Source organism: Syngnathus typhle, unplaced genomic scaffold (genome assembly GCF_033458585.1).
Source record: "Syngnathus typhle isolate RoL2023-S1 ecotype Sweden unplaced genomic scaffold, RoL_Styp_1.0 HiC_scaffold_203, whole genome shotgun sequence".
In the NCBI taxonomy this organism is placed as follows: domain Eukaryota; kingdom Metazoa; phylum Chordata; class Actinopteri; order Syngnathiformes; family Syngnathidae; genus Syngnathus; species Syngnathus typhle.
The window spans coordinates 37,501-52,500 of NW_026872108.1; positions in this window are offsets into that span (position 1 = coordinate 37,501).

The following is a 15,000-nucleotide window of genomic DNA, read 5'->3' on the forward strand; positions in this document are numbered from 1 at the left end:
CTCCGGAGAATGACAGCGGGCGCGCGCAAGAGGCCAGTCCGGGGATGAGGCAGCATCCTCGGGCAGCAGGCGGGAGGAGGCAGCCTCCCCTTAGTATAACTTAGTCTCCGGAGAATGACAGCGGGCGCGCGCAAGAGGCCAGTCCGGGGATGAGGCAGCATCCTCGGGCAGCAGGCGGGAGGAGGCAGCCTCCCCTTAGTATAACTTAGTCTCCGGAGAATGACAGCGGGCGCGCGCAAGAGGCCAGTCCGGGGATGAGGCAGCATCCTCGGGCAGCAGGCGGGAGGAGGCAGCCTCCCCTTAGTATAACTTAGTCTCCGGAGAATGACAGCGGGCGCGCGCAAGAGGCCAGTCCGGGGATGAGGCAGCATCCTCGGGCAGCAGGCGGGAGGAGGCAGCCTCCCCTTAGTATAACTTAGTCTCCGGAGAATGACAGCGGGCGCGCGCAAGAGGCCAGTCCGGGGATGAGGCAGCATCCTCGGGCAGCAGGCGGGAGGAGGCAGCCTCCCCTTAGTATAACTTAGTCTCCGGAGAATGACAGCGGGCGCGCGCAAGAGGCCAGTCCGGGGATGAGGCAGCATCCTCGGGCAGCAGGCGGGAGGAGGCAGCCTCCCCTTAGTATAACTTAGTCTCCGGAGAATGACAGCGGGCGCGCGCAAGAGGCCAGTCCGGGGATGAGGCAGCATCCTCGGGCAGCAGGCGGGAGGAGGCAGCCTCCCCTTAGTATAACTTAGTCTCCGGAGAATGACAGCGGGCGCGCGCAAGAGGCCAGTCCGGGGATGAGGCAGCATCCTCGGGCAGCAGGCGGGAGGAGGCAGCCTCCCCTTAGTATAACTTAATCTCCGGAGAATGACAGCGGGCGCGCCTAAGAGGCTGGTCCGGGGACCAGGCACTCTCCCCGGACAACAAAGCACGTCCCCCTCCTGAGTGGACAAAAAAAATCCACTCCTGGTACCTAGAATTTTCTCCAGCGGCGGGCTGGGAGTCTAATCTTTCTCCTGGCCGAGAAAAGAGCACTCTCCCCGGACAACAAAGCACGTCCCCCTCCTGAGTGGACAAAAAAAATCCACTCCTGGTACCTAGAATTTTCTCCAGCGGCGGGCTGGGAGTCTAATCTTTCTCCTGGCCGAGAAAAGAGCACTCTCCCCGGACAACAAAGCACGTCCCCCTCCTGAGTGGACAAAAAAAATCCACTCCTGGTACCTAAGATTTTCTCCAGCGGCGGGCTGGGAGTCTAATCTTTCTCCTGGCCGAGAAAAGAGCACTTTCCCCCGGACAACAAAGCACGTCCCCCTCCTGAGTGGACAAAAAAAATCCACTCCTGGTACCTAGAATTTTCTCCAGCGGCGGGCTGGGAGTCTAATCTTTCTCCTGGCCGAGAAAAGAGCACTTTCCCCCGGACACCAAACCAGCCAACGTCCCCCTCCTGAGTGGACAAAAAAAATCCACTCCTGGTACCTAAAATTTTCTCCAGCGGCGGGCTTGGGACGAAAATCAATCTTCCTCCCGAAATTAAACCACTATTGGCGGACGCCAGCCCCAAGCGCCAGCCCCGACCGCCACCCCCCGACCGCCACAAGGCGACCGCCACAAGGCGACCGCCACAAGGCGACCGCCACCGGCCCCAAGCGCCAGCCCCGACCGCCACCCCCCGACCGCCACAAGGCGACCGCCACAAGGCGACCGCCACAAGGCGACCGCCACAAGGCGACCGCCACAAGGCGACCGCCACTGGCCCCAAGCGCCAGCCCCGACCGCCACCCCCCGACCGCCACAAGGCGACCGCCACAAGGCGACCGCCACAAGGCGACCGCCACAAGGCGACCGCCACAAGGCGACCGCCACAAGGCGACCGCCACCGGCCCCAAGCGCCAGCCCCGACCGCCACCCCCCGACCGCCACAAGGCGACCGCCACAAGGCGACCGCCACAAGGCGACCGCCACAAGGCGACCGCCACAAGGCGACCGCCACCGGCCCCAAGCGCCAGCCCCGACCGCCACCCCCCGACCGCCACAAGGCGACCGCCACAAGGCGACCGCCACAAGGCGACCGCCACAAGGCGACCGCCACAAGGCGACCGCCACTGGCCCCAAGCGCCAGCCCCGACCGCCACCCCCCGACCGCCACAAGGCGACCGCCACAAGGCGACCGCCACAAGGCGACCGCCACAAGGCGACCGCCACAAGGCGACCGCCACAAGGCGACCGCCACTGGCCCCAAGCGCCAGCCCCGACCGCCACCCCCCGACCGCCACAAGGCGACCGCCACAAGGCGACCGCCACCGGCCCCAAGCGCCAGCCCCGACCGCCACCCCCCGACCGCCACAAGGCGACCGCCACAAGGCGTTAGTGGCCGCGCCCGGTACTTTACTGGACCCTATTTGGCCCGCGGACCGGCCGGCGTCGCTTCCTTGAATGCTTAGCCGCCTTTCGAGCTGCCATGCCGGGCTTGAGTTAGTGGTTTGCGCCCGGTACTCTACGTTAAAAGTCAGGCGGAACGGCTCTGAAGCTCCAGACGGTGCTTCCTTGAATGCTTAGCCGCCTTTCGAGCTGCCATGCCGGGCTTGAGTTAGTGGTTTGCGCCCGGTACTCTACGTTAAAAGTCAGGCGGAACGGCTCTGAAGCTCCAGACGGTGCTTCCTTGAATGCTTAGCCGCCTTTCGAGCTGCCATGCCGGGCTTGAGTTAGTGGTTTGCGCCCGGTACTCTACGTTAAAAGTCAGGCGGAACGGCTCTGAAGCTCCAGACGGTGCTTCCTTGAATGCTTAGCCGCCTTTCGAGCTGCCATGCCGGGCTTGAGTTAGTGGTTTGCGCCCGGTACTCTACGTTAAAAGTCAGGCGGAACGGCTCTGAAGCTCCAGACGGTGCTTCCTTGAATGCTTAGCCGCCTTTCGAGCTGCCATGCCGGGCTTGAGTTAGTGGTTTGCGCCCGGTACTCTACGTTAAAAGTCAGGCGGAACGGCTCTGAAGCTCCAGACGGTGCTTCCTTGAATGCTTAGCCGCCTTTCGAGCTGCCATGCCGGGCTTGAGTTAGTGGTTTGCGCCCGGTACTCTACGTTAAAAGTCAGGCGGAACGGCTCTGAAGCTCCAGACGGTGCTTCCTTGAATGCTTAGCCGCCTTTCGAGCTGCCATGCCGGGCTTGAGTTAGTGGTTTGCGCCCGGTACTCTACGTTAAAAGTCAGGCGGAACGGCTCTGAAGCTCCAGACGGTGCTTCCTTGAATGCTTAGCCGCCTTTCGAGCTGCCATGCCGGGCTTGAGTTAGTGGTTTGCGCCCGGTACTCTACGTTAAAAGTCAGGCGGAACGGCTCTGAAGCTCCAGACGGTGCTTCCTTGAATGCTTAGCCGCCTTTCGAGCTGCCATGCCGGGCTTGAGTTAGTGGTTTGCGCCCGGTACTCTACGTTAAAAGTCAGGCGGAACGGCTCTGAAGCTCCAGACGGTGCTTCCTTGAATGCTTAGCCGCCTTTCGAGCTGCCATGCCGGGCTTGAGTTAGTGGTTTGCGCCCGGTACTCTACGTTAAAAGTCAGGCGGAACGGCTCTGAAGCTCCAGACGGTGCTTCCTTGAATGCTTAGCCGCCTTTCGAGCTGCCATGCCGGGCTTGAGTTAGTGGTTTGCGCCCGGTACTCTACGTTAAAAGTCAGGCGGAACGGCTCTGAAGCTCCAGACGGTGCTTCCTTGAATGCTTAGCCGCCTTTCGAGCTGCCATGCCGGGCTTGAGTTAGTGGTTTGCGCCCGGTACTCTACGTTAAAAGTCAGGCGGAACGGCTCTGAAGCTCCAGACGGTGCTTCCTTGAATGCTTAGCCGCCTTTCGAGCTGCCATGCCGGGCTTGAGTTAGTGGTTTGCGCCCGGTACTCTACGTTAAAAGTCAGGCGGAACGGCTCTGAAGCTCCAGACGGTGCTTCCTTGAATGCTTAGCCGCCTTTCGAGCTGCCATGCCGGGCTTGAGTTAGTGGTTTGCGCCCGGTACTCTACGTTAAAAGTCAGGCGGAACGGCTCTGAAGCTCCAGACGGTGCTTCCTTGAATGCTTAGCCGCCTTTCGAGCTCTCCTGCCCGGCGTGGGTTTCGCGTCCGCGCCCGGTACATTATGGAAGCCAAAAAAAAAAAAATTCTGAGTGGGACCGGCCTGGGGGGCTTCCTTGAAAGCCCATCCGCCCTCCGAGCTCTCCCACCGGTCGTGGGTTGGCGTCCGCCACTGCTCAAAGCGAACTTCAAATTATCTGCTTAATAATGTGGAACACCATTCTTAAGTAGTTTTTCCTTAATTTGGGCTCAACTGGCCGGTAATGATCCCCGGTGTCTGAGATTGATCTCAGTGATCCAAAGAGCCCTGACACGTAATACCATCCATGAGTTTAATTGAAAAACAAAAAATGTAATCTTTATGACACATAAATACAATTTGCATAATAATTTGGAACACAGTGTAGACTTCCAGCGGACCGCGCGCGGCTCGGCTGACGGCGCAGCGCGATCTGGTACCGCTGCGCGGGACGAAACACGCCCCGTGCAGAGTTCCAGGCGGCCGGGAAGACATTTAAGCGCTGCCGCTGCAGCTGCGGCGGGGATTTGCCGTCCTCCGGTGGACACGACGAGTAAATACACCAGCAATCGCACTTACACCGTGTTCCAAATTATTATGCAAGTGACATTTATCTCAGATTTTCCTAAATAGTCGATGCAAAATGAGTCAGCATAATTTTCAAGTCATCAACCATTATTTTGATGAATTCTAATTTTATTGAACAAACCTCCGAATGATCACAGAATTTTTAAAAAATAAAAAACTTAAAATGCACTGTTCCACATTATTACGCACAACAGAGTTTTATAACATTTTATAGGTTTTTATGAACTGAAATGCCCATCTTAAGAATTTACAGCATTAGGAGGTCATATTTACTGAAATCAAAAGCTATTTCAAAGAAAAGACAAACAAGTTACATTTTAACATAGGACCCTTTATTTCAATAAAAAACAAAGTTACATTTTAACATAGGACCCTTTGTTCAACAGCAGCTTCACGATTCTTCCATCCACTGAACTTGTGAGTTTTTGTACAGTTTCTGGTTGAATTTCTTGGCAGGATCTAAGAATAGCCTGCCAGAGCTGCTCTTTGGAATTGAACTGCCTCCCACCTTCGTAGATTTTCTGCTTGACGATGCTCCACAAGTTTTCAATAGGATTGAGGTCAGGGGAGCATGGGGGCCACACCATCAGTTTCTCTCCCTTTATTCCCATAGATGCCAAAGACGTTGACGTATTTCTTGCAGCATGAGACGGTGCATTGTCATGCATGAAGATGATCTTTTGACGGAAAGCACGGTTCTTCCTGTTGTACCATGGACAGAAGTGTTGAGTCAGAAATTCCACGTAGTTAACAGACGTAATTTTGACGCCTTCAGGGACCCTAAAGGGGCCAAGCAGCTCTCTCCCCATGATTCCGGCCCAAAACATCACTCCGCCACCTCCCTGCTGACGCCGCAGCCTTGTTGGGCTATCGTGGCCGTCCACCAACCATCCACGACTCCATCCATCTGTAAAGTCAAGTCAAATCAAGTTTATTTGTATAGCCCTAAATCACAAGCAGTCTCAAAGGGCTTCACATAGACAGAAATTGACAATTATTCTCAAAGCATCCCCTGAGCTCTCAAAAGTGCAAGGAAAAACTTAAAAAACCCTACCTGGCCCATCCAAGGTGGCACGGCACTCGTCGGTGAACAGGACTGTCTGAAAATTTGTCTTCATGTAAGTCTGGGCCCACTGCAGCCGTTTCTGCTTGTTCGCGTTGTTCAGGGGTGGCCGAATGGAGGGTTTCCGCACAACTGCAAGCCTCTGGAGGATCCTGCACCTCGTCGTTCGTGGGACTTCACTGGCACCAGCAGCGTCGAATATTTGTTTGCTCGTCTTTAGTGGCATGCTTGCAGCCGCCCTCTTGATTCGATTTGTTTGTCTTGCAGAAACCTTCCTTGTCGTGCCTTTGTCTGCACGAACGCGCGTTTGCTCCGAATCAGCGACGAATTTCTTCAAAGTTCGATGGTCGCGCTTAAGCTTTCGTGCAATATCGAATGTCTGCATACCTTGTCCAAGGCATCGAACGATTTCACGCTTCTCGACAGCAGAGAGATCCTTTTTCCTCCCCATGGTTGAACGAAATGGCCGAACGCTTAAAAACGCGGAACTTAAATAGACTTGTTAATTACTACAATTGCGCTCACCTGGCAGACTACCATGGACTGTACCATGACTGAGGGTGATTTCAGTACTTGAAAAACAAAAAATGTAATCTTTATGACACTTAAATACATTTTGCATAATAATTTGGAACACGGGACCGTGTTCCAAATTATTATGCAAAGGATATTTATCTCAGATTTTCCTAAATAGCTTCCTTGAAATGTTACCCGGCTTTTGAGCTCTCCTGCCGGGCGTGGGTTTGCGTCAGCGCCCGGTAACATTATGGAAGCTAAAAGAAAGAAAAAAGAAACAAATCTAAGTGCGATTGCTGGTGTCTAAATACATTTTGCATAATAATTTGGAACACGGGACCGTGTTCCAAATTATTATGCAAGTGATATTTATCTCAGATTTTCCTAAATAGCTTTACTCGTCGTGTCCACCGGAGGGAGGCAACTCCCCGCCGCAGCTGCAGAGGCAGCTTTGAACAGTCATCCCGGCCTAGTGGAGGTCTGCGCAGGGGGGGTCTTCCTTGAAATGTTACCCGGCTTTTGAGCTCTCCTGTCCGGCGTGGGTTTGCGTCAGCGGCCGGTGTCATTTACTCGTCGTGCCGACCGGAGGGAGGCCACTCCCCGCCGCAGCTGAACAGTCATCCCGGCCTAGTGGAGGTCTGCGCAGGGGGGGTCTTCCTTGAAATGTTACCCGGCTTTTGAGCTCTCCTGCCGGGCGTGGGTTTGCGTCAGCGCCCGGTAACATTATGGAAGCTAAAAGAAAGAAAAAAGAAACAAATCTAAGAGCAAGTGCTGGTGTATTTACTCGTCGTGTCCACCGGAGGGAGGCAACTCCCCGCCGCAGCTGCAGAGGCAGCTTTGAAAAGTCATCCCGGCCTAGTGGAGGTCTGCGCAGGGGGGGTCTTCCTTGAAATGTTACCCGGCTTTTGAGCTCTCCTGTCCGGCGTGGGTTTGCGTCAGCGGCCGGTGTCATTTACTCGTCGTGCCGACCGGAGGGAGGCCACTCCCCGCCGCAGCTGAACAGTCATCCCGGCCTAGTGGAGGTCTGCGCAGGGGGGGTCTTCCTTGAAATGTTACCCGGCTTTTGAGCTCTCCTGCCGGGCGTGGGTTTGCGTCAGCGCCCGGTAACATTATGGAAGCTAAAAGAAAGAAAAAAGAAACAAATCTAAGTGCGATTGCTGGTGTCTAAATACATTTTGCATAATAATTTGGAACACGGGACCGTGTTCCAAATTATTATGCAAGTGATATTTATCTCAGATTTTCCTAAATAGCTTTACTCGTCGTGCCGACCGGAGGGAGGCCACTCCCCGCCGCAGCTGAACAGTCATCCCGGCCTAGTGGAGGTCTGCGCAGGGGGGGTCTTCCTTGAAATGTTACCCGGCTTTTGAGCTCTCCTGTCCGGCGTGGGTTTGCGTCAGCGGCCGGTGTCATTTACTCGTCGTGCCGACCGGAGGGAGGCCACTCCCCGCCACAGCTGAACAGTCATCCCGGCCTAGTGGAGGTCTGCGCAGGGGGGGTCTTCCTTGAAATGTTACCCGGCTTTTGAGCTCTCCTGTCCGGCGTGGGTTTGCGTCAGCGGCCGGTGTCATTTACTCGTCGTGCCGACCGGAGGGAGGCCACTCCCCGCCACAGCTGAACAGTCATCCCGGCCTAGTGGAGGTCTGCGCAGGGGGGGTCTTCCTTGAAATGTTACCCGGCTTTTGAGCTCTCCTGTCCGGCGTGGGTTTGCGTCAGCGGCCGGTGTCATTTACTCGTCGTGCCGACCGGAGGGAGGCCACTCCCCGCCACAGCTGAACAGTCATCCCGGCCTAGTGGAGGTCTGCGCAGGGGGGGTCTTCCTTGAAATGTTACCCGGCTTTTGAGCTCTCCTGTCCGGCGTGGGTTTGCGTCAGCGGCCGGTGTCATTTACTCGTCGTGCCGACCGGAGGGAGGCCACTCCCCGCCGCAGCTGAACAGTCATCCCGGCCTAGTGGAGGTCTGCGCAGGGGGGGTCTTCCTTGAAATGTTACCCGGCTTTTGAGCTCTCCTGTCCGGCGTGGGTTTGCGTCAGCGGCCGGTGTCATTTACTCGTCGTGCCGACCGGAGGGAGGCCACTCCCCGCCACAGCTGAACAGTCATCCCGGCCTAGTGGAGGTCTGCGCAGGGGGGGTCTTCCTTGAAATGTTACCCGGCTTTTGAGCTCTCCTGTCCGGCGTGGGTTTGCGTCAGCGGCCGGTGTCATTTACTCGTCGTGCCGACCGGAGGGAGGCCACTCCCCGCCACAGCTGAACAGTCATCCCGGCCTAGTGGAGGTCTGCGCAGGGGGGGTCTTCCTTGAAATGTTACCCGGCTTTTGAGCTCTCCTGTCCGGCGTGGGTTTGCGTCAGCGGCCGGTGTCATTTACTCGTCGTGCCGACCGGAGGGAGGCCACTCCCCGCCACAGCTGAACAGTCATCCCGGCCTAGTGGAGGTCTGCGCAGGGGGGGTCTTCCTTGAAATGTTACCCGGCTTTTGAGCTCTCCTGTCCGGCGTGGGTTTGCGTCAGCGGCCGGTGTCATTTACTCGTCGTGTCCACCGGAGGGAGGCCACTCCCCGCCGCAGCTGCAGCGGCAGCTTTGAAACGTCATCCCGGCCCCCTGGAACTGTGCGCGGGGGGGGCGATGCGTCCCGTGCGAGGTACCAGGTCGCGCTGCGCCGTCTGCCTGGCCGCTTTGGGCCCGCTGGAAGTCTATTAAAGCTCCGCGATCTCCGCCTCGGTGCTTAAAAAGCGTCCATCCGCTCTCCTGGAGCTTCTTTCGGTCATCTCGTCCGCGTGCACGGCCTGCCGGTGGCACCGGCTGGAGCTCCGCAAAAAGCTCCATTTCTGTTAAAAATGCTTAGCCGCCTCCCTGGAAGCCTAATCGGGCATAAAAAGCTAGGCGGAACGGCCCCAAAGCTCCACACGGAAGTCCCAAAAAAGCTCCATGATTGGTCAATAATGCTTAGCCGCCTCCCTGGAAGCCTAATCGGGCATAAAAAGCTAGGCGGAACGGCCCCAAAGCTCCACACGGAAGTCCCAAAAAAGCTCCATGATTGGTCAATAATGCTTAGCCGCCTCCCTGGAAGCCTAATCGGGCATAAAAAGCTAGGCGGAACGGCCCCAAAGCTCCACACGGAAGTCCCAAAAAAGCTCCATGATTGGTCAATAATGCTTAGCCGCCTCCCTGGAAGCCTAATCGGGCATAAAAAGCTAGGCGGAACGGCCCCAAAGCTCCACACGGAAGTCCCAAAAAAGCTCCATGATTGGTCAATAATGCTTAGCCGCCTCCCTGGAAGCCTAATCGGGCATAAAAAGCTAGGCGGAACGGCCCCAAAGCTCCACACGGAAGTCCCAAAAAAGCTCCATGATTGGTCAATAATGCTTAGCCGCCTCCCTGGAAGCCTAATCGGGCATAAAAAGCTAGGCGGAACGGCCCCAAAGCTCCACACGGAAGTCCCAAAAAAGCTCCATGATTGGTCAATAATGCTTAGCCGCCTCCCTGGAAGCCTAATCGGGCATAAAAAGTTAGGCGGAACGGCTCCAAAGCTCCACACGGAAGTCCCAAAAAAGCTCCATGATTGGTCAATAATGCTTAGCCGCCTCCCTGGAAGCCTAATCGGGCATAAAAAGTTAGGCGGAACGGCCCCAAAGCTCCACACGGAAGTCCCAAAAAAGCTCCATGATTGGTCAATAATGCTTAGCCGCCTCCCTGGAAGCCTAATCGGGCATAAAAAGTTAGGCGGAACGGCCCCAAAGCTCCACACGGAAGTCCGAAAAAAGCTCAAAAATTTTCTAAGTGCCAACGGCTCATTCGCCGTAATGTGTCCGCTCCGCGCTGGTTCCCCGGTCGGCCGCGAATAGCGCAAAATCAGCCTCACGGAAGTTCGAAAAAAGCTCAAAAATTTTCTAAGTGCCAACGGCTCATTCGCCGTAATGTGTCCGCTCCGCGCTGGTTCCCCGGTCGGACCGCGAATAGCGCAAAATCAGCCTCACGGAAGTTCGAAAAAAGCTCAAAAATTTTCTAAGTGCCAACGGCTCATTCGCCGTAATGTGTCCGCTCCGCGCTGGTTCCCCGGTCGGCCGCGAATAGCGCAAAAATCAGCCTAAGTGCAGTACCAACCTTGGCGTGTTGGTGCGCCAGAGTACGATGAGTTGGTCCCCCTAGTCACTGTACTCATTACCTTTACCCCCTAATCGCAAAATATAGTCAGAACGTATATGCAGAAGACTATTTTTTTCTTTTTTAAAATTTTCTAAGTGCCAGCGGATGCTGGCACACGAACTGTCCGAGCTACGACGGTTCTCCGGTCGGACAGCGAGGGTGAAAAAGCGGTCCTAAAATCACCGAGGGCTGCCGCACAAGTTGTCCGAGTGGCGACGGTTCCCCGGTCGGCCACGAATGTCGAAAATTCGGCCTCTCCACCACGGAGGTCGGTGAGAATTTCAGAATATTTTCTAAGTGCCAACGGCTCTTGCGCCGTAAAGTGTCCGCTTTGCCTGGTTCCCTCGGTCGGCCACAAATAGCGAAAAATCAGCCTCTCCTTCTGGAGCTCGCCTAAGTGCCAACGGCTCTTGCGCCGTAATGTGTCCGCTTTGTCTGGTTCCCTCGGTCGGCCACAAACGGCGAAAAATCAGCCTCTCCTTCTGGAGCTCGTGCCAACTTTGGCGAATATTTTCTAAGTGCCAACGGCTCTTGCGCCGTAAAGTGTCCGCTTTGCCTGGTTCCCTCGGTCGGCCACAAATAGCGAAAAATCAGCCTCTCCTTCTGGAGCTCGCCTAAGTGCCAACGGCTCTTGCGCCGTAATGTGTCCGCTTTGTCTGGTTCCCTCGGTCGGCCACAAACGGCGAAAAATCAGCCTCTCCTTCTGGAGCTCGTGCCAACTTTGGCGAATATTTTCTAAGTGCCAACGGCTCTTGCGCCGTAAAGTGTCCGCTTTGCCTGGTTCCCTCGGTCGGCCACAAATAGCGAAAAATCAGCCTCTCCTTCTGGAGCTCGCCTAAGTGCCAACGGCTCTTGCGCCGTAATGTGTCCGCTTTGTCTGGTTCCCTCGGTCGGCCACAAACGGCGAAAAATCAGCCTCTCCTTCTGGAGCTCGTGCCAACTTTGGCGAATATTTTCTAAGTGCCAACGGCTCTTGCGCCGTAAAGTGTCCGCTTTGCCTGGTTCCCTCGGTCGGCCACAAATAGCGAAAAATCAGCCTCTCCTTCTGGAGCTCGCCTAAGTGCCAACGGCTCTTGCGCCGTAATGTGTCCGCTTTGTCTGGTTCCCTCGGTCGGCCACAAACGGCGAAAAATCAGCCTCTCATTCTGGAGCTCGTGCCAACTTTGGCGAATATTTTCTAAGTGCCAACGGCTCTTGCGCCGTAATGTGTCCGCTTTGCCTGGTTCCCTCGGTCGGCCACAAATAGCGAAAAAATCAGCCTCTCCTTCTGGAGCTCGCCTAAGTGCCAACGGCTCTTGCGCCGTAATGTGTCCGCTTTGCCTGGTTCCCTCGGTCGGCCACAAACGGCGAAAAATCAGCCTCTCCTTCTGGAGCTCGTGCCAACTTTGGCGAATATTTTCTAAGTGCCAACGGCTCTTGCGCCGTAATGTGTCCGCTTTGCCTGGTTCCCTCGGTCGGCCACAAATAGCGAAAAAATCAGCCTCTCCTTCTGGAGCTCGCCTAAGTGCCAACGGCTCTTGCGCCGTAATGTGTCCGCTTTGCCTGGTTCCCTCGGTCGGCCACAAACGGCGAAAAATCAGCCTCTCCTTCTGGAGCTCGTGCCAACTTTGGCGAATATTTTCTAAGTGCCAACGGCTCTTGCGCCGTAATGTGTCCGCTTTGCCTGGTTCCCTCGGTCGGCCACAAATAGCGAAAAAATCAGCCTCTCCTTCTGGAGCTCGCCTAAGTGCCAACGGCTCTTGCGCCGTAATGTGTCCGCTTTGCCTGGTTCCCTCGGTCGGCCACAAATAGCGAAAAAATCAGCCTCTCCTTCTGGAGCTCGCCTAAGTGCCAACGGCTCTTGCGCCGTAATGTGTCCGCTTTGCCTGGTTCCCTCGGTCGGCCACAAACGGCGAAAAATCAGCCTCTCCTTCTGGAGCTCGTGCCAACTTTGGCGAATATTTTCTAAGTGCCAACGGCTCTTGCGCCGTAATGTGTCCGCTTTGCCTGGTTCCCTCGGTCGGCCACAAATAGCGAAAAAATCAGCCTCTCCTTCTGGAGCTCGCCTAAGTGCCAACGGCTCTTGCGCCGTAATGTGTCCGCTTTGCCTGGTTCCCTCGGTCGGCCACAAACGGCGAAAAATCAGCCTCTCCTTCTGGAGCTCGTGCCAACTTTGGCGAATATTTTCTAAGTGCCAACGGCTCTTGCGCCGTAATGTGTCCGCTTTGCCTGGTTCCCTCGGTCGGCCACAAATAGCGAAAAAATCAGCCTCTCCTTCTGGAGCTCGCCTAAGTGCCAACGGCTCTTGCGCCGTAATGTGTCCGCTTTGCCTGGTTCCCTCGGTCGGCCACAAACGGCGAAAAATCAGCCTCTCCTTCTGGAGCTCGCCTAAGTGCCAACGGCTCTTGCGCCGTAATGTGTCCGCTTTGTCTGGTTCCCTCGGTCGGCCACAAATAGCGAAAAATCAGCCTCTCCTTCTGGAGCTCGCGCAAGTGCCAACGGCTCTTGCGCCGTAATGTGTCCGCTTTGCCTGGTTCCCTCGGTCGGCCACGAACGGCGAAAAATCAGCCTCTCCTTCTGGAGCTCGCCTAAGTGCCAACGGCTCTTGCGCCGTAATGTGTCCGCTTTGCCTGGTTCCCTCGGTCGGCCACAAACGGCGAAAAATCAGCCTCTCCTTCTGGAGCTCGCCTAAGTGCCAACGGCTCTTGCGCCGTAATGTGTCCGCTTTGCCTGGTTCCCTCGGTCGGCCACAAACGGCGAAAAATCAGCCTCTCCTTCTGGAGCTCGCCTAAGTGCCAACGGCTCTTGCGCCGTAATGTGTCCGCTTTGCCTGGTTCCCTCGGTCGGCCACAAATAGCGAAAAACCAGCCTCTCCTTCTGGAGCTCGCCTAAGTGCCAACGGCTCTTGCGCCGTAATGTGTCCGCTTTGCCTGGTTCCCTCGGTCGGCCACAAACGGCGAAAAATCAGCCTCTCCTTCTGGAGCTCGCCTAAGTGCCAACGGCTCTTGCGCCGTAATGTGTCCGCTTTGCCTGGTTCCCTCGGTCGGCCACAAATAGCGAAAAATCAGCCTCTCCTTCTGGAGCTCGCGCAAGTGCCAACGGCTCTTGCGCCGTAAAGTGTCCGCTTTGTCTGGTTCCCTCGGTCGGCCACAAATAGCGAAAAATCAGCCTCTCCTTCTGGAGCTCGCCTAAGTGCCAACGGCTCTTGCGCCGTAATGTGTCCGCTTTGCCTGGTTCCCTCGGTCGGCCACAAATAGCGAAAAATCAGCCTCTCCTTCTGGAGCTCGCCTAAGTGCCAACGGCTCTTGCGCCGTAATGTGTCCGCTTTGCCTGGTTCCCTCGGTCGGCCACAAATAGCGAAAAATCAGCCTCTCCTTCTGGAGCTCGCCTAAGTGCCAACGGCTCTTGCGCCGTAATGTGTCCGCTTTGCCTGGTTCCCTCGGTCGGCCACAAATAGCGAAAAACCAGCCTCTCCTTCTGGAGCTCGCCTAAGTGCCAACGGCTCTTGCGCCGTAATGTGTCCGCTTTGCCTGGTTCCCTCGGTCGGCCACAAATAGCGAAAAATCAGCCTCTCCTTCTGGAGCTCGCGCCAACTTTGGCGAATATTTTCTAAGTGCCAACGGCTCTTGCGCCGTAAAGTGTCCGCTTTGTCTGGTTCCCTCGGTCGGCCACAAATAGCGAAAAATCAGCCTCTCCTTCTGGAGCTCGCGCAAGTGCCAACGGCTCTTGCGCCGTAAAGTGTCCGCTTTGTCTGGTTCCCTCGGTCGGCCACAAATAGCGAAAAATCAGCCTCTCCTTCTGGAGCTCGTGCCAACTTTGGCGAATATTTTCTAAGTGCCAACGGCTCTTGCGCCGTAATGTGTCCGCTTTGTCTGGTTCCCTCGGTCGGCCACAAATAGCGAAAAATCAGCCTCTCCTTCTGGAGCTCGTGCCAACTTTGGCGAATATTTTCTAAGTGCCAACGGCTCTTGCGCCGTAAAGTGTCCGCTTTGCCTGGTTCCCTCGGTCGGCCACAAATAGCGAAAAATCAGCCTCTCCTTCTGGAGCTCGCGCCAACTTTGTCAAAAAATTTCTAAGTGCCAACGGCTCTTGCGCCGTAAAGTGTCCGCTTTGCCTGGTTCCCTCGGTCGGCCACAAATAGCGAAAAATCAGCCTCTCCTTCTGGAGCTCGCGCCAACTTTGTCGAAAAATTTCTAAGTGCCAACGGCTCTTGCGCCGTAAAGTGTCCGCTTTGTCTGGTTCCCTCGGTCGGCCGCAAATAGCGAAAAATCAGCCTCTCGCCCGTCAGGTACCAGGCGTTGGGGTACCAGGGGTAAGTGCAGTACCAGCTTTGGTCTGTTGGTGCGCCAGAGTACGATGAGTTGGTCCCCCTAGTCACTGTACTCATTACCTTTACCCCCAAATCGCAAAATATAGTCAGAACGAGTGTGGGGAACACAAGTTTTGGCCCCGAGAACCAGGCGGCTGGTGTCTCTAGCGATGTGTTCCCCCCCAAAAAGTGTTCACATGCTCGGACAGCGAACCTAGGAGCTACCGCAAAGCACTCTGGAAGTGCAAGAGCGAAAAATTTTCTAAGTACAAAAACTCTCGAAAATTTTCAAAGTGTCACAGTGCTCGAAAATTTTCAAAGTGCTACATGCTTTCCATCCAAGGAAGGAATAGTGGAGGA